Raw genomic sequence first — 25,717 nt, 5'->3', positions numbered from 1 at the left:
ACCCAGTGCTCCTCACAAGTGCCCTCCTTAATGCCCATCACCCATTCAACCCATCCCTCTGTCCACCTCCTCTCCAGCAACCCTCAGTTTGTTCTCTATAGTAAAGAGTGTTTTTTATGCTTTGCCTCTCTTTTTTTCCCCCTTTCCCATATGTTCATCTGTTTTTCTTAAATTCCACCTGAGTGAAATCATACAGTGTTTGTCTTTCTCTGACTGACTTATTTCCCTTAGCATGGCTTAGCATGATACACTGTAGCTCCATCCATCTTGTTGCAAATGGCAACATTTCATTCTTTTTTATGGCTGAGTAATATTCCATTGTATGTATATACCAAAGCTTCTTTATGCATTCATCAGTCGATGGACACTTAAGGCTATTTCCATAATTTGTCTATTGTTGATAATTGTTGATAATGCTGCTATAAACATGTATCCCTTCAAATTAGTATTTTCGTATCCTTTGTATAAATACCTAAATAGGGCAGTTGCTGGATCCTAGAGTAGTTCTATATTTAGCTTTTTGAGGAACCTCCATACTGTTTTCCAGAGTGGGTGTACCAGTTTACATTCCCATCAACAGTGTAAGAGGGTTCCCCTTTCTCCATCCTTGCCAACATCTATTTTTTCTTGTGTTGTTAATTTTAGCCATTCTGACAGATGTGAGGTGGTATCTCATTGTGATTTTGATTTGTATTTACCTGATGATGAGTGATGTTGAATATATTTTCATGTGTCTGTTAGCCATCTGGATGTCTTTGATTTAAAAAAAAAAAATGCTTCACAAATATGTATGTCGTAGGGGCCATGCTAATTTTCACTGTATTGTTCCAATTTTATTTTTTTAATTTTACTTTATTTTTTTTTACATAAAAAGTTCATTTTTTTTGAGAGAGAGAGCATGAGTGGGGGAAGGAGAGAGAGAAAGGGAGAAAGAATCCCAAGCAGGCTCTGTGTCATCAGTGCAGAGCCTGATGTGGAGGTAGAACTCCTGAACCATAAGATCGTGATCTGAGCCGAACTCAAGATGCTTAACTGACTGAGCCACCCAGATGCCCCTTGCTTGTATCATTCCAATTTTAGTACAGGTGCTGCTGAAGCAAACACTATTCTGAATATTAACTCTTTAACATATATGATTTGCAAATATTTTCTCCAGTTCTGTAGGTCAGCTTTGCACTGTTGTGACTGTGTCCCTTGATGCATAGATTTTAAATTTTAATGTAGTTCATTTTGTCTCTTTTTACTTTTGTTGTCTCTTATTTTAGTGTCCACATTGCTCTCTTTGATGGCGTATTCTTCTATTATTTGGTTGATTAGAAATCTATTTTCCTAATAACTACTGGAATTTAGGCCATTCCAGTTTTACCATGATGTTATAAACATAGTTTAAGTAAATGTTGTACATATTATTTGTGTTCTTGTAAGAATATAGCAGTACAATTAATTTTTATATTATAATTGGTGGGTCAGAGATGTACCCAATCAGGGCTGGAGAGTACCAAATTGTGCTTCAAAAGGGTTGTGCCATTTTACGGTAATGGATGACAATACCTGTTTCTCATACGCTGACAAATAATGGGCTTTTCATACCTTTTCATTTTTGCAAACTCAGTAGATGAAAAAAATCTGGTTTGATTTCAATTTCTGTATTTATGGTTGCATGACTGTGGTTGAACATCTTCTGATGTTTACTGACCACTTGTATTTGTTTCTCTAAACTACCTTTTTATATCCTTTGCCAGTTTTCTCTTTCTCTTTCTTTCTTTCTTTCGATTGTTGGTTTTTTTTCTCATTTATTTAAAAAAATTTAAGTTTATTTTGAGAGAGAGAGAGAGTGTGCACAAGCTGGGTAGGGGCAGAGAGAAGGAGAGACAGAATCCCAAACAGGCTCCGCACCATCAGTGCAGAGCCCGATATGGGGCTTGAACTCACGAACCATTAGAACGTGACCTGAGCTGGAGGCTTAACCTACTGCACCACCCAGGTACCCCTTTCTCATTTATTTATAACAACTTTTTCTGTGTGTGATATATTTTCCTGGTTTTTATTTAGACTTTGTTTATGGGTTTGTGTGTGTACATGTGCATACACACGGTACCAAGTTTTTCATTTTTATGTAGTCACATTTGGTAATATTTCTCCTCCTGTTTCTCTGGTTTTGTGTCATTCTATGGAAAGCATACTTAACAAAAGCAGAATCCATAAAGGCGAAGATTTGACTGCATAATAATGAAAAAAAACCCAAACCCTTTTGTGGGTAAAAATAATACTTGCACATGATAGAAAGTGTGGGGAGGGTTAAAAGGAAAAAAATCACCCACTGTCCTCACTACCCAGTGGCAACCACCATTAGTATTTCAGCCTAATTGATTTGCACTTTTCCCCCCCTCCTAACTTAGTCTTCTTTTGATTTGTGGAGAATCATTGGTATGTAACATGGTCACTGACCTTGAGGTAACACTGGACTTATTGTGGAGGAATGATGACTCTTATTTCTTTCATGAACTCTAGTGGTTCACTAGACCTCCTGTCAGCTCCTAAGGGGTTAGAAGGGTGGAAGCAAGAGCAGGGAGTGTATTAGAAGGTCATCATGGTGAGATTCAAAAATCTGCTCATGTGAAAGTGACTGCAAATTGTGTTGTCTTTTCCTTCCTTACGTTGTGCAACTTTTCCCTTAATATTTAATAAAGCTCTCTTTTTACAGTGCCTCCAGTTGCTTTTTTTTTCTTTTTTAAACTTTGCAAAGGCAGAAAAAAAGGTATTTTGACTCACTTTTTTCATGGAGCTTTAAATAGAAATTGTACCTCTGGGGGTGCCTGGGGGTGGCTTAATTGTTAGGCTTTGAGCTCTTGATTTATGCTCAGGTCATGATTTCACGGTTCACGGGAATGAGCTCCACGAGCTCCGTGTGCTGACAGCACAGAGCCCACCCACTTTGAATTCTCTCTCTCCCTCTCTGCCCCTCCCCCATGCTTGTACATCTCTCAAAATAAATAATAAAATAAAACTAAAAAAAAAAAATAAAGGAAATTGCACTTCTGTGGGGCTGTTGTGGTGGTGGTGATATTAATCACAGAGGAAAACTCTTGAGTTTCCTTCTGAAAGAAAGGTGAAATTCAGTAAATCTAAGTTGGAATTTCTTGCTCATCTGTCCTGTTTAGATTTTTTTCTAGTTCTCTTTTGATTAAAACCTTGACTATTTTGTCTCAGTGAATAAGTGCATTTCACTGTGTGGAGACAAGAGTTAGAGACTAAAATAAGCAGGAATGATAAAAATATGTATACAATTAAATGGCAAAATTGTCCATTTTGAGTACCTAAAGTTGAGAAGGAAGGGTGTCATTGAGGATGTGAGTGACTTCATGAGTGAGGTGAGACTTTAACTTGGTTCTTTTGAACAAGGATATGGAAGTCCGGGTTGTGTTTGACATCTATAAAATTCTTCAGTCTTAAGACAATTGCCTTGTCTTTTTTTTTTTTTTTTTTTTTAATTTTATTTTATTTTTTTTTTTAATATATGAAATTTACTGTCAAATTGGTTTCCATACAACACCCAGTGCTCATCCCAAAAGGTGCCCTCCTCAATACCCATCACCCACCCTGCCCTCCCTCCCACCCTGCCCTCCCTCCCACCCCCCATCAACCCTCAGTTTGTTCTCAGTTTTTAACAGTCTCTAATGCTTTGGCTCTCTCCCACTCTAACCTCTTTTTTTTTTTTTTTTTTTTTTTTTTTTTTTTTTTTCCTTCCCCTCCCCCATGGGTTTCTGTTACGTTTCTCAGGATCCACATAAGAGTGAAACCATATGGTATCTGTCTTTCTCTGTATGGCTTATTTCACTTAGCATCACACTCTCCAGTTCCATCCATGTTGCTACAAAAGGCCATATTTCATTTTTTCTCATTGCCACGTAGTATTCCATTGTGTATATAAACCACAATTTCTTTTTTTTTTTTTTTTTTTTTTTTCCAACGTTTTTTATTTATTTTGGGACAGAGAGAGACAGAGCATGAACGGGGGAGGGTCAGAGAGAGAGGGAGACACAGAATCGGAAACAGGCTCCAGGCTCCGAGCCATCAGCCCAGATCCTGACGCGGGGCTCGAACTCACGGACCGCGAGATCGTGACCTGGCTGAAGTCGGACGCTTAACCGACTGCGCCACCCAGGCGCCCCAAACCACAATTTCTTTATCCATTCATCAGTTGATGGACATTTAGGCTCTTTCCATAATTTGGCTATTGTTGAGAGTGCCGCTATAAACATTGGGGTACAGGTGCCCCTATGCATCAGTACTCCTGTATCCCTTGGATAAATTCCTAGCAGTGCTATTGCTGGGTCATAGGGTAGGTCTATTTTTAATTTTCTGAGGAACCTCCACACTGCTTTCCAGAGCGGCTGCACCAATTTGCATTCCCACCAACAGTGCAAGAGGGTTCCCGTTTCTCCACATCCTCTCCAGCATCTATAGTCTCCTGATTTCTTCATTTTGGCCACTCTGACTGGCGTGAGGTGGTATCTTAGTGTGGTTTTGATTTGTATTTCCCTGATAAGGAGCGACGTTGAACATCTTTTCATGTGCCTGTTGGCCATCCGGATGTCTTCTTTAGAGAAGTGTCTATTCATGTTTTCTGCCCATTTCTTCACTGGGTTATTTGTTTTTCGGGTGTGGAGTTTGATGAGCTCTTTATAGATTTTGGATACTAGCCCTTTGTCCGATGTGTCATTTGCAAATATCTTTTCCCATTCCGTTGGTTGCCTTTTAGTTTTGTTGGTTGTTTCCTTTGCTGTGCAGAAGCTTTTTATCTTCATAAGGTCCCAGTAATTCACTTTTGCTTTTAATTCCCTTGCCTTTGGGGATGTGCCGAGTAAGAGATTGCTACGGCTGAGGTCAGAGAGGTCTTTTCCTGCTTTCTCCTCTAAGGTTTTGATGGTTTCCTGTCTCACATTCAGGTCCTTTATCCATTTTGAGTTTATTTTTGTGAATGGTGTGAGAAAGTGGTCTAGTTTCAACCTTCTGCATGTTGCTGTCCAGTTCTCCCAGCACCATTTGTTAAAGAGACTGTCTTTTTTCCATTGGATGTTCTTTCCTGCTTTGTCAAAGATGAGTTGGCCATACGTTTGTGGGTCTAGTTCTGGGGTTTCTATTCTATTCCATTGGTCTATGTGTCTGTTTTTATGCCAATACCATGCTGTCTTGATGATGACAGCTTTGTAGTAGAGGCTAAAGTCTGGGATTGTGATGCCTCCTGCTTTGGTCTTCTTCTTCAAAATTACTTTGGCTATTCGGGGCCTTTTGTGGTTCCATATGAATTTTAGGATTGCTTGTTCTAGTTTCGAGAAGAATGCTGGTGCAATTTTGATTGGGATTGCATTGAATGTGTAGATAGCTTTGGGTAGTATTGACATTTTGACAATATTTATTCTTCCAATCCATGAGCAGGGAATGTCTTTCCATTTCTTTATATCTTCTTCAATTACCTGCATAAGCTTTCTATAGTTTTCAGCATACAGATCTATTACATCTTTGGTTAGATTTATTCCTAGGTATTTTATGCTTCTTGGTGCAATTGTGAATGGGATCAGTTTCTTCATTTGTCTTTCTGTTGCTTCATTGTTAGTGTATAAGAATGCAAATGATTTCTGCACATTGATTTTGTATCCTGCAACTTTGCTGAATTCATGTATCAGTTCTAGCAGACTTTTGGTGGAGTCTATCGGATTTTCCATGTATAATATCATGTCATCTGCAAAAAGCGAAAGCTTGACTTCATCTTTGCCAATTTTGATGCCTTTGATTTCCTTTTGTTGTCTGATTGCTGATGCTAGAACTTCCAGCACTATATTAAACAGCAGCGGTGACAGTGGGCATCCCTGTCGTGTTCCTGGTCTCAGGGAAAAAGCTCTCAGTTTTTCCCCGTTGAGGATGATGTTAGCTGTGGGCTTTTCATAAATGGCCTTTATGATCTTTAAGTATGTTCCTTCTATCCCAACTTTCTCAAGGGTTTTTATTAAGAAAGGGTGCTGGAGGGGCGCCTGGGTGGCGCAGTCGGTTAAGCGTCCGACTTCAGCCAGGTCACGATCTCGCGGTCCGTGAGTTCGAGCCCCGCGTCAGGCTCTGGGCTGATGGCTCGGAGCCTGGAGCCTGTTTCCGATTCTGTGTCTCCCTCTCTCTCAGCCCCTCCCCCGTTCATGCTCTGTCTCTCTCTGTCCCAAAAATAAATAAAAAAATGTTGAAAAAAAAAAAAAAAAAAAAAAAGAAAGGGTGCTGGATTTTGTCAAAGGCCTTTTCTGCATCGATTGACAGGATCATATGGTTCTTCTCTTTTTTTTTGTTAATGTGATGTATCACGTTGATCGATTTGCGAATGTTGAACCAGCCCTGCATCCCAGGAATGAATCCCACTTGATCATGGTGAATAATTCTTTTTATATGCTGTTGAATTCGATTTGCTAGTATCTTATTAAGAATTTTTGCATCCATATTCATCAGGGATATTGGCCTGTAGTTCTCTTTTTTTACTGGGTCTCTGTCTGGTTTAGGAATCAAAGTAATACTGGCTTCATAGAATGAGTCTGGAAGTTTTCCTTCCCTTTCTATTTCTTAGAATAGCTTGAGAAGGATAGGTATTATCTCTGCTTTAAATGTCTGGTAGAACTCCCCTGGGAAGCCATCTGGTCCTGGACTCTTATTTGTTGGGAGATTTTTGATAACCGATTCAATTTCTTCGCTGGTTATGGGTCTGTTCAAGCTTTCTATTTCCTCCTGATTGAGTTTTGGAAGAGTGTGGGTGTTTAGAAATTTGTCCATTTCTTCCAGGTTGTCCAATTTGCTGGCATATAATTTTTCATAGTATTCCCTGATAATTGTTTGTATCTCTGAGGGATTGGTTGTAATCATTCCATTTTCATTCATGATTTTATCTATTTGGGTCATCTCCCTTTTCTTTTTGAGAAGCCTGGCTAGAGGTTTGTCAATTTTGTTTATTTTTTCAAAAAACCAACTCTTGGTTTCGTTGATCTGCTCTACAGTTTTTTTAGATTCTATATTGTTTATTTCTGCTCTGATCTTTATTATTTCTCTTCTTCTGCTGGGTTTAGGCTGCCTTTGCTGTTCTGCTTCTATTTCCTTTAGGTGTGCTGTTAGATTTTGTATTTGGGATTTTTCTTGTTTCTTGAGATAGGCCTGGATTGCAATGTATTTTCCTCTCAGGACTGCCTTCGCTGCATCCCAGAGCGTTTGGATTGTTGTATTTTCATTTTCGTTTGTTTCCATATATGTTTTAATTTCTTCTCTAATTGCCTGGTTGACCCACTCATTCGTTAGTAGGGTGTTCTTTAACCTCCATGCTTTTGGAGGTTTTCCAGACTTTTTCCTGTGGTTGATTTCAAGCTTCATAGCATTGTGGTCTGAAAGTATGCATGGTATAATTTCAATTCTTGTAAACTTATGAAGGGCTGTTTTGTGACCCAGTATATGATCTATCTTGGAGAATGTTCCATGTGCACTCGAGAAGAAAGTATATTCTGTTGCTTTGGGATGCAGAGTTCTAAATATATCTGTCAAGTCCATCTGATCCAATGTATCATTCAGGGCCCTTGTTTCTTTATTGACTGTGTGTCTAGATGATCTATCCATTTCTGTAAGTGGGGTGTTAAAGTCCCCTGCAATGACCACATTCTTATCAATGAGGTTGCTTATGTTTATGAGTAATTGTTTTATATATCTGGGGGCTCGGGTATTTGGCGCATAGACATTTATAATAGTTAGCTCTTCCTGGTGGATAGACCCTGTGATTATTATATAATGCCCTTCTTCATCTCTTGTTACAGCCTTTAATTTAAAGTCTAGTTTGTCTGATATAAGTATGGCTACTCCAGCTTTCTTTTGGCTTCCAGGAGCATGATAAATAGTTCTCCATCCCCTCACTCTCAATCTAAAGGTGTCCTCAGATCTAAAATGAGTCTCTTGTAGACAATTGCCTTGTCTTAAGGCGTTTGCTTTCACTGACTTTGGGAATATTTCATCATATAGTTCAGTAACTTACAGAACTTTAAAAATATATAATTTTTTTTCTCCTATACTAGGTTAAAAGCTTTTTGTGACTAGTAGGCTCTAATTATTGCCAGTGTATTTGCCATAATTAGCTTTACTGTTATGAACCCATGTGTATGGATTCAGAATAGATTTACCTATTTTAGGAGTTCTTAATCTTGATCTAGGGATGGGCTCTATGTCAGGATTGTTTTTGAAAATGGTAGAGGGCATTAAGGAAGACACTTGTTGGGATGAGCACTGGATGTTGTATGTGAGCAATGAACCACGGGCATCTACCCCCAAAACCAAGAGCACACTTTACACACTATATGTTAGCCAATTTGACAATAAATTATATTTTTAAAAAAGGGGGGGGCATTGTGAAGATATTCTTTCTCTCTCTCTCTCTCTTTCCCTCCCTTCCTTCCTCCCTCCCTTCCTCACTACCTCCCTATCTCTTTTGTTGGTCTTTTGGATGTTTGAAAGCTGTTAGCTTCAGTGTCCCATCATTCAAGTTTAAGTCAGTAGTTCCTGTTATTCTGCTCCTGCAGCCTTAGTTTGAGTCTTCTGTCCATTTCTAAGTGAATTACTATGGCCAAGAGGTTGGAAAGTGCTTTTTTTCTTGCTTTATTGCTAGTGTTGGTTCCCACCATATGGATTGAGAATGGAGGAAGGAGGTGGGTCTCCAAAGGTGAATCAGGGCCTTTTAACCAGAGAAATGTTGAATGGTACATAAATGGTTAAAATCACAAATGTACCTTAAACTTCATGGGATCTGGTGACCGACAGAAACTAACCATAAACTTTTTTTTTTCCTCCTTAGAAGAGTTTTCATAGCTATCATCAGACTTTCAAAGGGATATGAACCCCTAAAGAAAGTTAAATTTTCATATGGGTCTGGGAAGAAAAGGCCATTTTAAATGAGGAAAGATTCATTACCAAAGGTGTACGTGAGAATGATTTTTGAGACAGTGGAATTAGATTAACTTAATCCAGTGAAGATAGTATATTGAGGATGGTAGAGTATAAATTTGGATATTTTAGATGCCTTGTTATGTGATCGAACTATAGTTGACTCTTGAATAACATGGGTTAGGGGTGCTGATTCCCCGTGCAGTTGAAAATCTGAGTATTACTTTGGACTCCCCCAAAACTTAACTACTTAATAGCCTACTACTGATGGAAGCCTTACCAATAAACCAACAGTTGATTAACACATATTTTGTATGTTACATGCATTACATACTGTGTTCTTATAATAATGTAAGCCAGAGAAAAGAAAACGTTAAGATCATGAGAGAAAATACATCTACAGTACTCTGCCGTATGTATCCAAAAAAAGTCTGTGTGTAAGTGGAGTTGTGTAGTTCGAACCCATGTTGTTCAAGCGTATGCTGTATAGAAGGTGCTTAGATATTGTTGAAATCAATATGGTAAAAAAAAAAAAAAAATTCAAGTAGTTTAAGAGAATAAGAGAAGTACTTTTAAAAATAATAAATTGCTTCCTTCTTTTCCATAATTATACCTTTCACTTACTTCTTTTCTCTAGATATTATAGTTGTGATTTCCCTGTTGGTCCAAGACTTTTTTTGGGTTGAGATAAAAAACAGTTTTAAGGACTTATTTTTTATAATTTATGATTTTATTGCATTATAATCACAACAAAAAGAACATTTTATGGTTTTTGTAATTATTGAAGCTTCCTAATAGGCAATTTTTCTAACCATTTTACTAGTGATTGGGAGATAAAGTAGAAGTTTTTGGAGTTTGAAATTTGGTATATCTTTGAAATCAACCTTACTCATTTTATTATTCATATACTCTTATCTCTGTCTTGCAGTCATACATGAGAATTGTAGAGGAAAGATTGAGAGAGAGGGGCACCTTAACTCTAATTAGGATAGTGGTTGCTATACTAGCTTCATTTTTTTTTTAGTGTATGGCTTAGCTCACTTCATTTTTTTAAACTTATTTTTTCTCCCTTTTTTATTTGAGAGAGAGAGAGAGAGTACAATCAGGGGAGAGGAGCAGAGGGAGAGAGAGAGAAAATCCTAAGCAGGCTTCACCCTCAGTGTGGAGCCTGATGTGGGGCTCGATCCCACAACCCTGGGATCACGATCAGAGCTGAAGTCAAGAGTTGGACATTCAACTGACCGAGCCACCCAGGAACACCTAGCTTACTTCATTTTGTTGGAAATTTTTATCAGGGATGGTGACAACCCTGATAGAATTTAGAACCTACTTTTTATCTTAGACATAGAATCCTTTTACATAAATTCTTTTTTGATAGTAACACATTTGTACAGTGGTACTACCAGCATCCTATTCTGTTCCTTTTCCTTTGTTAGCTGGCTCATCTCTTTGAGGGACTCAGAGTAGGACTTTGTTGATGACAAGTTTTGGACACTTAGCAGGAACAGTAGTTAAGGTTTATCAGTTTTCATGAGAGGAAGCCTCTATGCTGTTGGGCTTATAAATAACCTTCATCCCTGCCACTATGACTTCCTCATTTGTGGGTCTGTTGCATATGTATGGAGTGGTTTAAGACAGTCTGGAGCATTTGTTCACCCTGGCAGTTGGTTTAGGATTTCTGGTAAGGTTGCTAACTTCCCTGGACTTGTGAGCTGCCTTGCTGCTATTTGGGCTTTCGTGGCTTTGGAGAAAGCCCTGAGGCAGAAAAGTGGAGAGACTCATGGACCCTTGGGATAGGCTACTCTCAGCATGAGGTGGGACACTGTCATTGTAAGTGGAAACTGTCCACAGCATATGTGGCTGAATTCCCCTTGGGCTGAGGGGATGTGATACAGGGCACCACCTGTTTCTGCTGTATACTATGCAAAAGATGGGAAACAGTTCCCAAATCTATCATTAGGAGATGGTTAAGTAAATAGTAGTATAATTATACAATGGAATATTATGCAACTATAAAAAGGAATAGTTGCTTTCTATATACACATAGGGTTCTTCAAGATACACTAACTAAGAAGGTCATGTATTGAGTATTGTGTGTGACTTACTGCCTTTTGTGTGTAAAAGTGAAAGAAGATAAATATATTTGTGTTTGTTCATGATTGCTTTAATGTTAGGAGGCTACATAAGAAACTGAGTGTCTGAGTAAGAGATGGGGGGGTACATGAAGGGGTTGAAGGTGAGGCGGGGAAAGGAATGAAACTTTTCGCTGTATATTTTTTGTTTTCTTTAAATGTGGTATCTGTTCTTTTTTTTTCTTTTTTAAGTAAAACCACCCTGATGAAATATTGAGTTTGAATATTATTTTGAGAGACAGAGAGATCATGCATGGGAGGGGCAGAGAGAGAGGGAGCATCCCAAGCAGGCTCCACACCATCAGTACAGAGCCTAACATGGGGCTCAAACCCATGAAACTTGAGATCATGACCTGAGCTGAAATCAAGAGTCAGACGCATAACCGACTGAGCCACCCATGCACTCCTGAATTTTATTTTCCATGTGGCTAAATAAACTAAAACTTATCATGGCTTTTCATGGCTCTTGTTTTGCCCTCAAATATTCCCATGCCTGGCAACTTGTCACTCAGTTCTCAGCTTAAATGTTGGGTTGTTGGGTAGTCACTGAGGCCTGATTACTCAGTGGATTTCTCTCTTTTCCCATTCACTGTCAACCTTATTATCCTGTTTTATTTTGTGTATTGCACTTACCACTATGTGAAGAAAAAAATTTTTTTCTTACATATTTGTTGTCTGTTTCTACCATTAGAATGCTAACTTGCCTAACAGCCAGGGCCTGTTATGTATTGTCTACCATCTCTTGGCATTCTTTTTTTATTTTTGTTTGATGGCTACAGTTGATGCAGTATCTTTTTTCCTCCTAAGGATAATCCTCCCCCCCCCAGCTAAACAGAGAACTTTATCCTTTCTGTTTCTCACCCCTCTTTCCCTAACTTTTTCTGTTGGATATCCTTTCACTGCTTCTGTTATTTTGGTCATTTCAGGTGTTAAGACAGTATCTCAGATGTGAATAAGTGCAGTTTAATACAAACCGTAATTTCCACCCTAACCCATTTTCAAATTTGTTTTTTTCCTTAATTTGTGCTTACTCTTGAATTTCAGGGAGTGTGGCATATTTTTCCAGTATTCCTTCATTTTGGCTTAATTCCTTTAAAAATCAATTTATTGAGGTATATGCCAGCTTTTTTGAGGTGTAATATTTATGTACTACAATGCATACATCTTAAAAGTATAGCTGAATTCATTTTGACAAATGTATGCAACCATGTGACCACCACCCTAGTCAAAGTATAGAACATTTCTATCTTTTCAAAAAGCTCCTTTGGGGTGCCTGGGTGGTTCAATCAGTTGAGTGTCTGACTCTTGATTTTGGCTCAAGTCATGAACCTAGGGTCGTGGGATTGAGCCCCATGTTGGGCTCCTTGCTGAGCCCGGAGCCTGCTTGAGATTCTCTCTCTGCTCCCCCCCCCACTCTTGTGCACATACATGCTCTCGCTTTAAAAAAAAAAAAAAGTTCCTTCATTTTCCTTTGCAGATTTGACAAAGTTTCCTAGTCAGTGCATAAGTGTTCTTTTATTTTGTAGTTTCCTCTGTATTTGAAATACTGCATAATTTTTATAGGAAGAATTAAATGTTCTTTACTTTTGCTTCCATATGTATTTTTTTATGATGTTTATTTATTTTTGAGAGCGAGAAAGAGAGAGAGAGAGAGGGAGTGCAAGTGGGGTAGGAACAGAGAGAGAGGGAGACACAGAATCTGGAGCAGGCTCCAGGCTCTGAGCTGTCAGCACAGAGCCCGACGCTGGCCTTGAACTCAGACTGTGAGATCATGACCTGAGCCGAAGTTGGAAACTTAATCAACTGAGCCACCCAGGTGCCCCTCTGTAGTCCTTTATATCCTTTTAGTATTTCTTCTCTCATAGTTGTCTGTCTCTCCTTTCTGCCATTCTTTCTCTACCCTAGTTGTGAACTGGGCTTGCTTGTTTTTTTGTTTTTTTGTTTTTTTTGAGAGAGAGAGAGAGAGAGAGCAAGAGAGCGAGTGTGATCTGGGGAGAGGGGCAGAGGGTGAGAGAAAGAATTTTAAGCAGGCTCCATGCTCATTGCAGAGCTGGACTCTGGGCTCAGTCCCACAACCCTGGGATCATGACCTGAGCTGCAATCAAGAGTCAGACGGACGCTCAACCCACTGAGGCATTCAGGGGTCCCAGGGCTTGTTTCTTATTCATCTTTGCAGTCCCAGGTTTTGGCACTTAGACAGTTAGTGATTGTGTGTTACAGTGAGAATTAAATTTAGAAGTGGTATGGATGTGTCACTGATTGAGGAAGGCAGTATAGCATAATGCTTAGGAGCAAAGAGTCTTGTCCTCCATCACTTGCTGGCTGATGTGACCTTGGGTAAATTACTTATTTTTCCTGTGCCAAAGTTTTCACATCTGAAAAAAATGCCATATTAGCATCTACCTCGTAGGTTTATTGTAAAGATTAAATGAGCTAATGTATGTAAAGCACTTAAAACGGTACCTGGCACTTACATTCTAGATAAGTATTAAATCTTCAGAATTTTGAGAGAATGAGCTTTTGGGAACTTTCTTTCTTTCTTTCTTTCTTTCTTTCTTTCTTTCTTTCTTTCTTTCTTTCTTTCTTTCTTTCTTTTTGGCTGAACTAGGGAGTGTACATAACATACAGACTTCTTGGATAATCAGATAAAAATAACCTAATGTAGAGCAGAATGACTTGATAGAGCTGTTCAGAATTGAGGGACTTTTAGGTAAAACTGTACTTGTGAGCTTGAGAAACCAGCCCATATAGCTATCTGTAGCTATCTGGGCCCCTATCTGTAGCTATATGGGCCCATATATGTAGCTATATGTAGCCCATATAGCTATCTGGCTATCTGCAGCTGCCTCTTTGTATTAAAAAAATTTTTTTTATTAATGTTTATTTATTTTTGAGAGAGAGAGGGTGAGACAGAGCACAAGTGGGAGAGGGGAAGACAGAGAGGGAAGGGAGACAGAGAATCCAAAGCAGGCTCCAGGCTCCGAGCTGTCAGCACAGAGCCTGACGTGGGGCTCAGACCCACGAACTGTGAGATCATGACCTGAGCCGAAGTCAGATGCCCAACAGACTGAGCCACCCATCAGCGGCTTCTTACATTTAAGTTTCTGTCCCTGAATCTACAAACTTATTTGCATTTGCATTCACCTTTCATCCTTTCTTGTTTAAAAAAAAAATTAATTTTTATGGAGCCAGTCTTACCGTCTGTGTTCCTGAATCCGCCAGTCAGCCCTCACGTTTTACACTTAGTATATGATAGGCACTAAGGGTACTATATGAACAAAACAGAAGGTCTCAGCCCTTATGGAACTTATGTACCAGTGGGTAAGACAGATGATGTAAAATGCAGTTATAATAAATACAGTATGATAAGAACTATGGGGGGTGTATATAGAATGCTGCTGTAGGAGCGTATTGATTTTTGAAACCGTGAGAGGATGGAAATGTGCAAAGAGGTTAGAAATTAAGAGAATTCTGAAGGAGATCATTATTAAAATACTGTGGAGAATAAAAAGTCACTGGTGGAGAGGGTAGGAGGGAAACAAGGAGAGTCTGGTGTAACAGAGCTGAGCTGAGTGCATCTCAGGACAGAGTTAGTGATCAACAGATACTGCTAAGCAGCCAGGTAAGGTCCTTTTCTGTCTTTCCTTTTCAGATATTTGGCTCTATTAGTTATTCCTTCTAAGTTGCATGTATTGTTACTTTTTGTTTAGCTTCTAAACTCACGTAGTGTTTGCATAGTTAGTTAGGTGGGGGATACTGCATCCTCTTGACTCATCTTGTTTCTAAGTAGCACAAGTTTGGGTAATGAAGGATTTGTCAAACTTGATCTGAATAATCTATTTGTCTATTTGAGGTGGGGAGAATTGGATAGCTAGGGATGCTTCTCTTTCCTTTTTTCCTGGTTCCGTGAAACTTGTTCAAGTCCATTTGACTATACAATTTTTCCTTGACTCCACATTTCCTTCACTGTTTTAGGAAGAGTTGTTTTAATTCCCTGTCACCACTTCTGGACCTCCCATTCAGTGCTAGGCCCTGTCAAGTTTGATTTCTTCTCTCTTGGTTAAGTGGAATCTGAACCTGTAAAACTAATTAAAGAGCTCTTTGTTGGGGCACCTGTGTGGCTCAGTCAGTTAACTGTCTGACTTTGGCTCAGGTCATGACCTCATGTTTCATGAGTACGAGCCCTGCGTTGGGGTTTGTGCTGATAGCTCGGAGCCTGGAGACTGCTCTGGATTCTGTGTCTCCCTCTTTCTCCGCCCCTCCCCTGCTTGTGCACGCACGTGCTCTCTCTCTCTCTCTTTTTGTCTCTCTCAAAAATAAACATTAAAAAAAGGGTTACTTGTTGCTAAATATAGGGGATTTTGAAGTTGTCTCAGTTTGTAGGCAGTTTTTGACATGATTGACCACTTCATCGTTCTTAGAATGTTTTGTCTTTTCTGAGGCACCATGTTCTTCTGATTTTCTTCTTAGTCCTCTAGCCACTCCTTACTTACTGGCTGGTTTTTCTTCTCTGACTCTTACACAGTGGTATATTGGTTTTGTAGTATAGGCTTACATCATTCTGCATATTTCCTGGGTGACCTTATTCATTACTATGACTTTAGTTACACTAATTGAAACTAATTAGTTAACACTAATTGAAGCTTAGTAAGTAAGCCATATAACACTGATTTAAATCTATAAAGATTATCATATTTTTATCTGCACATTTTAAATGCAAGATAAAATCACCTAGATTATACAAAATTCAGGTTCTGCATATATGCATATCTGGAAGGAACTCATGAGTGCATCAATAATTGAAATGCTGTTGTTTATGCTAGAGTTAAACTTGAATCTTAGGGGCCGTCTAGATTTTTCTTGGTACTTAGAAAGTGTAATTTTAATATCTTACTTATTAGCTGGATGTGAGAATCTGCAAATAAAGAAATAGATACTTTTTTATAAAATAGGTGTTTTAATTTTTTAAAGTAGGCTCCATGCCCACCATGGAGCCCAACATGGGGTTTGAACTCACAACCCTGAGGTTAAACATGATCTGAGACTTAAGAGTTGGGCACTTAACCGACTGAGCCACCCAGGCACCCAAGAAATAGATGTTTCAGGCACACTTTAAAATTTTTATTTTATCATGCTTTAATTCAGTGTGATGTTAATTTTAATTCTTCTGAGCAGAGGTGCCTGGCTGACTCAGTTGTAGAGCATGCAACTCTTGATCTTGGGGTCATGAGTTCAAGCCCCACATTAGGTGTAGAGCTTACAGTAAAATAAAAAATTCTTCTGAGAAGCTATTCTGATTGTCATAAAGTAGTTTCTTCAAATTGTGTTTGTAGTAGTTCCATGAACAATGCCAAAGGAATGCTATTTTTGTTTGATAAACACTGCCCTCCTGTGGTTAACGTAAGCTAAATGTTTTGTAAAACTACTATGGTCTTTCTGGTAAAATAATGTAATAGTAATACAATGTAGTAATAGTATTGTAATAGTAATGTATCTAGTGTATCTGCACATTTTTCTCTCTCTGTCTATGCATAATGCATATTTTCTTATTAAAAATTAAGTGAATTAAAAGTTAAATGTAAATGAAAAGTTGGAAAAATATTAAGCTATCTAAGGGAGGGAAGATATAAAATGTAGAAGTGCTAAAGAAAATCAAAAGAGGGGTGCTTAGGTGGTTCAGTTGGTTGAGTGTCCAACTCTTGATTTCGACTCAGGTCATGATCTCACAGTTCGTATGTTTGAGCCCTGCATAAGGCTCCATGCTGATGGTGCACAGCATGCTTGGGATTGTTCCCCGCCCCCCCCCCCCCCACTTCTCTCTGTGCCCCTCCCGATGCATGTGGTCTCTGTTCCTCTAAATAAATGAATAAACATTGAAAACAAAAAGCTACCAGAAAAAAAAAAAAGGAAATAAAAAGAGAAGACCAGTTATAATACATGGAGTTAATAAAAACCTCCATGTAAAAATAGCAGTAATGAAAAGATAAAGGATAAACTGGAAAAAATATTTGCGATAAATGTGACAGCAGAAGTTTTAGTATTCATTTTAAAGTTTTAATATATTGAATGTGAAAATAGAACTCATACAAATGGTATATATACTAAGTAGACAGTGGTCATGAATAACCAGTTTACAAGTGAGGAAACACAGTTATTAAATCACAGAAATATATTAATTTGTAATGATATTTCATAAAAGGATATTCATAATATTCCTAATGATGCTTCAAACAAACAACCCAACTTCACTGGTTCCCTTTGGAGCATACTAGGAAAGTTGGGTAATTACTCTGAAAATTATTAAATAGGACACAATCAAACACTTACCCTTGTCTGTATGAATTCTCTGCCTTTCAGGTAACCAAAAAGTAGATGGAGGAAAACATTTCTTTTTGGAAGGATTTTAGCTAATGAATGAAGAAGGAATGATAGACTTATCACCATTTTTGGACACCTAAATAAAATAACGAGTCTAGGTAGTGATCATTATGGGTACTAAAACAATTAGGTAGGAATGCTTATGGGAAACTTTTTAATACTTTATAGTATAAAATAGCTTGTAGTTTATAATATGAAACTCTATAGAAGTCATTTCAAAAAAAGAGACCACAGATGTTTTGTGTTCTGACGTGGTGTGATAGGAAGTCTCCAACACTGCCTATGAAGTGTTTTTGCTAAAATAAAATACAAATCTGAGCCAGTCTCTAGGTGTTAATTCTAATATTCAGGAAATATGAGGGACAGAGTACTATACAATTAACAAAATATGGAAATGTGGGAAACTATAGCACAATCTACCTGGTTTCTTCAGTAAATAAATTGGAAGAAAAATGGAAGAAATCTATAGATTAGAAGAGAGTTTAAGACGTATGTTAACCAAATGTGATATGTTTGGGTCTTTGAATACTGATTTGAGCAATCTAACTGTTTAAAAAAGTTTGTTTTTTTCATGAAAATTGGGGATGTCTAAATAATTTGGTATTAAAGAATTGTAGTTATTTTTTGAGGCTTAAAATTTGTTTTTAATGTTTATTTTTGAGAGAGAGAGAGACAGGAGTGCAAGTGGGGGAGGGGCAGAAAGAAAGAAAGACACAGAATCTGAAGCAGGCTCCAGGCGCTGAGCTTGTCAGCACAGAGTCCAACGTGGGGCTCGAACCCATGAACCATGACATCATGACCTGAGCCGAAGTCGGATGATTAATGACTGAGCCTCCCAGGCGCCCCTAGGGGCAGAGAATCTTTCACAGGTTCTATGCTCAGTGCAAAGCTCTATGCCGGGCTTGGTCCTGAGACCCTGGGAGCAGGACCTAAGCTGAAGAGACGGACGCTCTACCAACTGAGCCACCCAGGCACCTCAAGAAAAACATTCGTTTCTTCTCCAAACTAAGTGATTTATGGCTCTAAGTATTGAGAAATCTAGCACAAATAATTTTCTAAATTTAAAATTAATTTTGAGTTCCTAATATTTAAAGGAACTAGTGATAAACTTTTTTTTTTTTAAAGGAAAGTAAATATCCCTTATGCAGTTGTAACTAACTGGTTTCTTCTATTTTATTTCATTAAAGACTAGTATATCTAGAAAATCTGGGAAGTCCTCACTAGAAAGGCGTATAAAAATTTTTAGGTCTTTTTTTTTTTTTTTAATAATTTTTAAAAATTTATTTTAGAGAGAGAGAAAGACAGAGCACAGATAGGGGAGGGACAGAGACAGAGAGGGAGGCACAGAATCCGAAGAAGGCTCCAGGCTATAAGCTGTCAGTACAGCACTCCAGGTCTTTGATTTAAAAAAAAAAAAAAAAAAAAAAAAAAAAAAAAATTTAATTAATTAATTAATTTTGAGAGAAAGAGAGTGAGTTGGGGAGGGACAGAGGGGGAGGGGAGAGAGAGAATCCCAAGCAGGCTCCATGCCCTCAGTGCAGAGCTAGACGCGGGGCCCGAACCCACAAACTGGGGAAATCATGACCTGAGCCGAAACCAAGGGTTGGATGCTTAATGGATGAACCACCCAGGCACCCCAACAGAATGAACTTTAATTGCCAGGGGGATGATTGTATCAGTTTCCTTAGAAATTCCTTCTAGTTTTTTTTTTTTTTTAATTTTTTTTTTTAACGTTTATTTATTTTTGAGACAGAGAGAGACAGAGCATGAGTGGGGATGGGGCAGAGAGAGAGGGAGACACAGAATCTGAAACAGGCTCCAGGCTCTGAGTGGTCAGCACAGAACCCGACACGGGGCTTGAACTCACAGACTGTGAGATCATGACCTGAGTCGAAGTTGAACGCTTAACCGACCAAGCCACCCAGGCGCCCCGAAACTCCTTCTAGTTTTTGACGAGGGCAAGCAATTGTACAAACTGTTTTTCTTTTATCAACTCCAGTGCTTTTCAGAATGGTTTACAAAAACCTCTACATTTTCCCACTTTTCCCAAGCAGAACTTGTAGCAACAGAGTTCCTCAGAGATTTCAGTGGCAGTATGTTTTCTTCAGGCAACCAAATGGATTATTTGAGGGGAAGTTCTGTGTTGGAACTGAATCTGCCTGGAATAACAACTAAATATGGAATATCATTTATACCCTTAACAATGCTTTTAATGTAGTTTTCTGCTTTGGGTTAATCAGTTGTGTATTTTTACTCTTTTTAACTTGTTGATGGAAATATATTTTGTTTAGGTAGACTTGGCAAAATCATTTAATGTTCTCCTTTCTTTTATGGAATAAAAGCAGTGTATTTGTAGTGTTCAACCAGATCTCTTTTTGTGATGTAGTTGTTAAGTTGTGTGTGTGTGTGTGTGTGTGTGTGTGTGTGTGTGTAAGTAGGCTCTATGCTTAACATAGGACTCGAACTCACAACTCTAAGACCCAAGACTGGGCCAGCTGAGTGCCCCTGTAGTTGTTAAATTTTATAATTTATTTTTTATTTTTATATTTTTAAGTTTATATTTGAGAGAGAGCATGAGCTGGGGAAAGGGGCAGAAAGGGAGAAAGAGAATCCCAAGCAAATTCCGTGCTGTCAGTGCAAAGCCTGACATGAGGCTCGATCCCACATGAGATCACAACCTGAGCCAAAGTCAAGAGTTGGATGTTAACTGATTGAACCACCCAGGCAACCCTAAAATTTTAGTTTTTAATTTGATTTTTATTATTTAAATCAAGTAACTTGTTGCCTTATGTCAGGGTCACCCAACAAAGGAAATATAAATGTTTAATGACATGACCAATCCAACCTCATTAGTAACTAAAATTTTAAAATTGTAGCATATGTATATTTAAAATAGTTACCAAAGAGTTTTAAAATGATATAAATGCCGGTTAATGGTGTAGTGAAACTCCCGTACATCTGGCGGATCGCAATTTGACTATATTAAAATAACTTTATGCAGGAATTCCACTTGTTAGATTTTAAAAATAATCAGAAACACTTGGCATTTGTTATAATAAAAAATAAAAAAACACAATAACACATTATTGAGAATTGCTATATCCCCAAGTTCTATTTTTTTTTTTCATGTTTGTTTATTTTTGAGATAGAGAGAGGGAGACAGGATCTGAAGCAGGCTCCACACTGTTAAGTACAGAGCCTGTTGCACGGCTCAAACTCATGAAATGTGAGATCATGACCTGAGGCAAAGTCAAATGCTTAACTGACTGAGTCACCCCACTATCCCCAAGTTCTAAACAAAACTGCTCAAAATAAAATATTCTCTTTGACGCACATGGTCTTTCATAAGTTATAGATATTGTTCTTATTTTCATTTTACTGATGAATTTGAGGCTCAGAGATTGACTTTACAAAGTCACAGAGCTCTAAATGATAGAATCAGGGATAAAATTAGGGTCTGTCTCATTCTTGGCATTTGTTGGTCCAGTGTGTAAGGATAATAATAATAGTGCTTCTTTAAGTGATTTAAAAATTTTTTTAATTTGTTTATTTTGAGAGAGACCGTGTGTGTACTGGCAGGGGAGGGGCAGAGAGAGGGAGAGAGAATTCCAAGTTGACTTTGCAGAGCCCATTGTGGGGCTCCGTCCCACAACCTGTGAGATCATGACCTGAGTCGAAACCAAGAGTCAGATGCTCTGAACCATCTGGGCACCCCTTTAAGTGATTCTAATATGCAACAATAGGAAATGGATTAAGTGATTTAGTGTTTATGTGTGTATAATATTCACTGGAGTATTATGCTGCTATGAAATATATCAATAAATGTCTCAAGATTTGCAAAAAAGGGCTTCTAATAATATTAAAATAGTACAAACTGATATGTGCAGAAGAAATCTCAACTATGTAAAATGTTACTGAAAAACTCCTGGAAGGGGATATGCCAACATGTTAAGTCCTGTTCTGTCATGGCAGAAGCCCTCTGTACATACAGTTAAATAAAACCTGTTTTTTTTTGTTGTTGTTGTTATTCCGAATTTTCTAGAATGGGGATACCCCGCTGGCTCAGTCAGAAGAGCATGTGACTCTTGATCTTGGGGTTGTAATTTTGAGCCCCGCATTGGGTGTAGAGATTACTAAAATAAATAAATGAATAAGTATTCTAGAATGAATATGCATTATCATTGGGGAAACCCTGTTACTTTACATATGGTATATCTGACTGTGTATAGATTTAACTCAGCACCTGGAATTAATTTCTTTGTGGAGTACCATGAATTTCACTGGAAGTTAGTGAAACACTCTTATTTTGCCTGATTAATACTAGAATTTGAGAAACACAGTTTTTAAAATATTAGGATCTCCCCAGGCCCCACCAGGATCTTGTTTTTCAGTTTTATGTACTTGCTCATTGCTAAAAACAAAGCCAGGGACCCACTTCTTAAGATATCAACTTACAGACATACGTAGAGGCTGACATTTTCATTAAGCTAATTTTGTCATGTTTCAAAACAGACGTGTGAGAAAAAGGTCTCTATTGGATCTTTACAGTTGAACATTCTATTCCTGTCTTAATCAAAAGAGTAAGTGACATTTCTGTAATCCTGTTAGTTTTTTTGTTTTTGCCTCAAGAGGTAAGAACCTACCCACTATTCAGCAGAGGCAGTTTGTATCATTCCAGCATATTTTAGTTAACAAAATAAGTATTTCTTTTATCATTGAACTCTTTGTTTTGTTTTGTTTTTGAGAGAGAGAGAGAGAGAGAGAGAGAGAGAATGTGCACGAGCCGTAGAAGGGCAGAGGGAGAGAGAATCTTACGCAGGCTCTATGCCCAGCTTGGAACCCTGTGTGGGTCTCAATCCCACGACCTTGGGATCGTGATCTGAGCTGAAATCAAGAGCCAGACGCTCAACCGACTGAGCCACCTAGGCACCTCTGAACTCTTCACTTTGTATAAAGTGTTAATATTATCCTCTAGTTTGGGGAATTAAGAGTTTTGCCATCTAAGTTCAGGCTGTGCTTTGTAACTTCTGAGTCTTAACTTCCTGGTAAAATAGACATAACTAAACCTGTTTTCCTTCTTGGATTATTGTGAGGATCGAATGAAATAGAATGGCTATGTGATGTTTATAAACCATAAGGCAGTTATAAATATGTGTGAATTAAGGGAGAAATGTAAAAAAAATTTATGTATTATCTTGGCAGCACCATCTGAAGATAATCTTCATAGGAAGTTTTTTTTTTGTGTGAATTCAGGTTTTAATGTTTTAATAGGTATATCAGTCTTTCGTGTTTTTATTTGACCATATTTTATGTGTATATCTCTATATAAAAACTCTTTTTGTGCCACATCAGTTGGTACAGACACTATGGTAAACAGTATGGATGTTCCTTAAAAAATAGAACTACCAGGGGCGCCTGGGTGGCTCAGTCGGTTGAGCATCCGACTTCAGCTCAGGTCATGATCTCGCAGTTTGTGAGTTCGAGCCCCGCGTCGGGTTCTGTGCTGATAGCTCAGAGCCTGGAGCCTGTTTCAGATTCTGTGTCCCCATCTCTCTCTGCCCCTCCCCTGCTCATGCTCTGTCTCTCTCTGTCAAAAATAAATAAACATAAAAAAAAAAAAAAATAGAACTACCAGCAATCCCACTTCTGGGTATATACCCAAAGGAAATGAAATACTGTCTTAGAGAGGTATTTGCACCCCTGTGTTCATTGCAGCATTATTCACAGTAGCTGAGACATGGAAACAACTTAGGTGTCATACAGAAGATCTGAAAAAAAAAAAAAAAAAAAAAATTACTGTGTGCAATGGAATACTATCCAGCCATAAAAAGAAGGAAATCTGCCGTATATGACAAGGATGAACCTTGTGAGCTTTATGCTAAGTGAAACAGTCAGGTAGAGAAAGACAAATACTGCATGGTCCCATATGTGGAATCTAAAAAAAGTTGTTATCAGAGCACCTGGGTGGCTCAGTCAGTTAAGAATCTGACTCTTGGTTTTGGCAGGTCATGAGTTTGAGCCCTGTGTCAGTCTCTATGCTGACCGTTTGGAGGCTGCTTGGGATTCTCTGCCTCCCTCTCTCTGTCCCAACCCTGCTTGTTCTCTCTGTCTGTCTCTCAAAAATGGACGGATAGATGGATAGATAGATTAAAAAAATTGATCTCAGAAACAGTAAGTTGTTGGTTTCTAGGCTTTGGGGGTGGGTAGGGGAAATGGAGAGATGTTGGTCAAAGGATACAAACTAGCAATTAGAAGAATAAATTCTGGTGATCTAATTAATGTACAGCATGGTGATTGTAGTAAACAATATTGTGTATTTTTTTGCTAAGGATATGGGACTCCTGCGTGGCTTAGTTGGTTGGACATCCAACTCTTGATTTTGGCTTAGGTCATGATCTCACGGTTGTGAGATTGAGCCCTGCCATGGGCCCAGCACTGGGTATGGAGCTTCCTTAAGATTCTGTCTCTCTTTTTCCCTCTGCCCCTCCCGGGTGCTTGTCCATGCACGCATTTTCTCTTTAAAAAAAAAAAAAAAAAAAAAGAAAAGAAAAAGAAAAACCGTGAAATTTGCTACAAGTAGATCTTTTAATTGTTACCATGTGCACAAATAACTATGTGATAGTTAACAAAGCTTAATGTAATCATTTAACTATATATAAGAATATCACATGACCATATTGTATACTTTAAATGTACACAAGGTTATTTGTCAATTATGTCTCACTAAAGCTGGGGGAAAATCAGACCAAGGGAATAAAGTGTGTCTGCATGTGCGGGTGTGTGTGTGTGTGTGTGTGTGTGTGTGTGTGTGTGTGTAGGTGGTGGCGTTGCTTGTGAGTGTCTGAGTGTATTTTAGAGTGGTCAGGATCTCTCTGAAGAAGTGAAGGGAGAGAGTTAAAGGGGAAAGCATTGCAGGAGGTGGGACAGATGCAAATGGCCCTGAGTTAGGAATGAATTTGTTATATTTGAAGAAGGGCAAGAAGGTAATGTAAGAAGAGTAAGATACAGGATTTCATGTAGAATTTTTTAAGCTCTATCAAGGAATTCAGATTTCAATTTTAGCTAATTAAAAGAAGTGTTAAAATCAGAGGAATAATGTAATTTAAGTTTTAAGGTCACTTGCTGTCCCGTGTCCTGTGGATAGATTGGTCAGTCATATTAGTTAGGCACAGACTTGGCTGTGTATAACAGTTCCTTAAATGGATTGGATGTGTATTTCTCTTTCATGCAGCGGTCTGGAGGTGTAGTCAGTAGTCTGCCATTCTTAGGGAATGGCCTTACCTGTATGGGTCAGGATGCCTTGTCACCTCCATTGTCAAAGCCTCGGGGTAGAGAAAGGGCCAAAGTGGGACGTGCTCTGGCTTTTTGAAAATCTGGTTGTTGCTGTTATCACGTTCTGGTGTCTAGAACTTGAGTTCCATATCTAGTTTTGAGGGAGGCTTAGAGAGGAGGCCTCCATATCCAAGTCATGTTCCCTTTTCATTTATGGCTGTATAATATTCAGTGGTATAGATAATGCCAGATTCCTTGGTGTCCTGTTATTGGATAAGTAGCCTTTAAATTTTTTAGTGAGTAACATAATGAATATTTTCTTCTATCTCAGTAGTACTGGATTATGTGTACATACTCATTTCATGGTGTTTACTTATTGCCATGTTTTTGCTGTCTACATTAGCGGGGGAAAAACATTAGAGAATATGAGTTTTATATTTGATTGTTGGTAAAGTCAAACGTTCTGGTTCTTTTATTTTTCATAAATTTTATTATGGGATATTGAATGTGTACACAAAAGTTGACAATAATATAATGAATATCTTTGTACCCATTGTGTAGCTCTTATAATTACCAACTTATAGCCAATCTTGCTATATTTAAGCCTCTGTCCTAATTTCCTCTGTATAATTTTGAATCAAATTCAAGACATCATATAATTTCATCTGTAAATATTTCAGTATGTAAATGCTTTTTCATATGATTGCTATCCTATTGTATTAGCTCTTTTATGAATTATTTGTCCATGTCCATGGTGTATTTTTTTTTTTCATTTTCAGTAATTGTATACATTTTAATATATAGACAATAAATAAAGGCTCAGTTTTCTATATGGGCCTTAATTTGGACAAGGATAATAAGTGAAATTTTGGACATGCTAAGTTTGAGATGTTTCTGAAGCATCTAAGGTTGATGTTTAAAAGGTAGTTATGGGGGCGCCTGAGTGGCTCAGTCGGTTGAGTGACCGACTTCGGCTCAGGTCATGATCT

General features: G+C 38.2%; 1 protein-coding gene and 1 pseudogene across 4 annotated transcripts in view; one reads left to right on the top strand and one right to left on the bottom strand.

The window, feature by feature from the left end:
• ASXL2 (ASXL transcriptional regulator 2) overlaps positions 1-25,717 on the top strand; it is a 137,226-nt gene that overhangs the window by 22,222 nt on the left and 89,287 nt on the right. The window contains exon 1 of one of the 4 annotated variants that reach the window (XM_078444890.2): positions 20,029-22,036. The exons of the other annotated variants lie outside the window; for them this stretch is intronic. The gene's annotated coding sequence lies outside the window, so the exon portion shown is untranslated. Of the gene's footprint in view, positions 1-20,028; positions 22,037-25,717 lie in introns of those variants that run through there. 4 annotated transcript variants of the gene reach the window in all.
• LOC132674413 (U6 spliceosomal RNA) lies at positions 763-850 on the bottom strand (annotated as a pseudogene).

This window comes from Panthera onca, chromosome A3 (genome assembly GCF_046562875.1).
Source record: "Panthera onca isolate mPanOnc1 chromosome A3, mPanOnc1 haplotype 2, whole genome shotgun sequence".
Taxonomy (NCBI): domain Eukaryota; kingdom Metazoa; phylum Chordata; class Mammalia; order Carnivora; family Felidae; genus Panthera; species Panthera onca.
The sequence above is the reverse complement of the archived record's forward strand: the minus strand, read 5'-3'. Positions and strand labels throughout refer to the sequence as shown.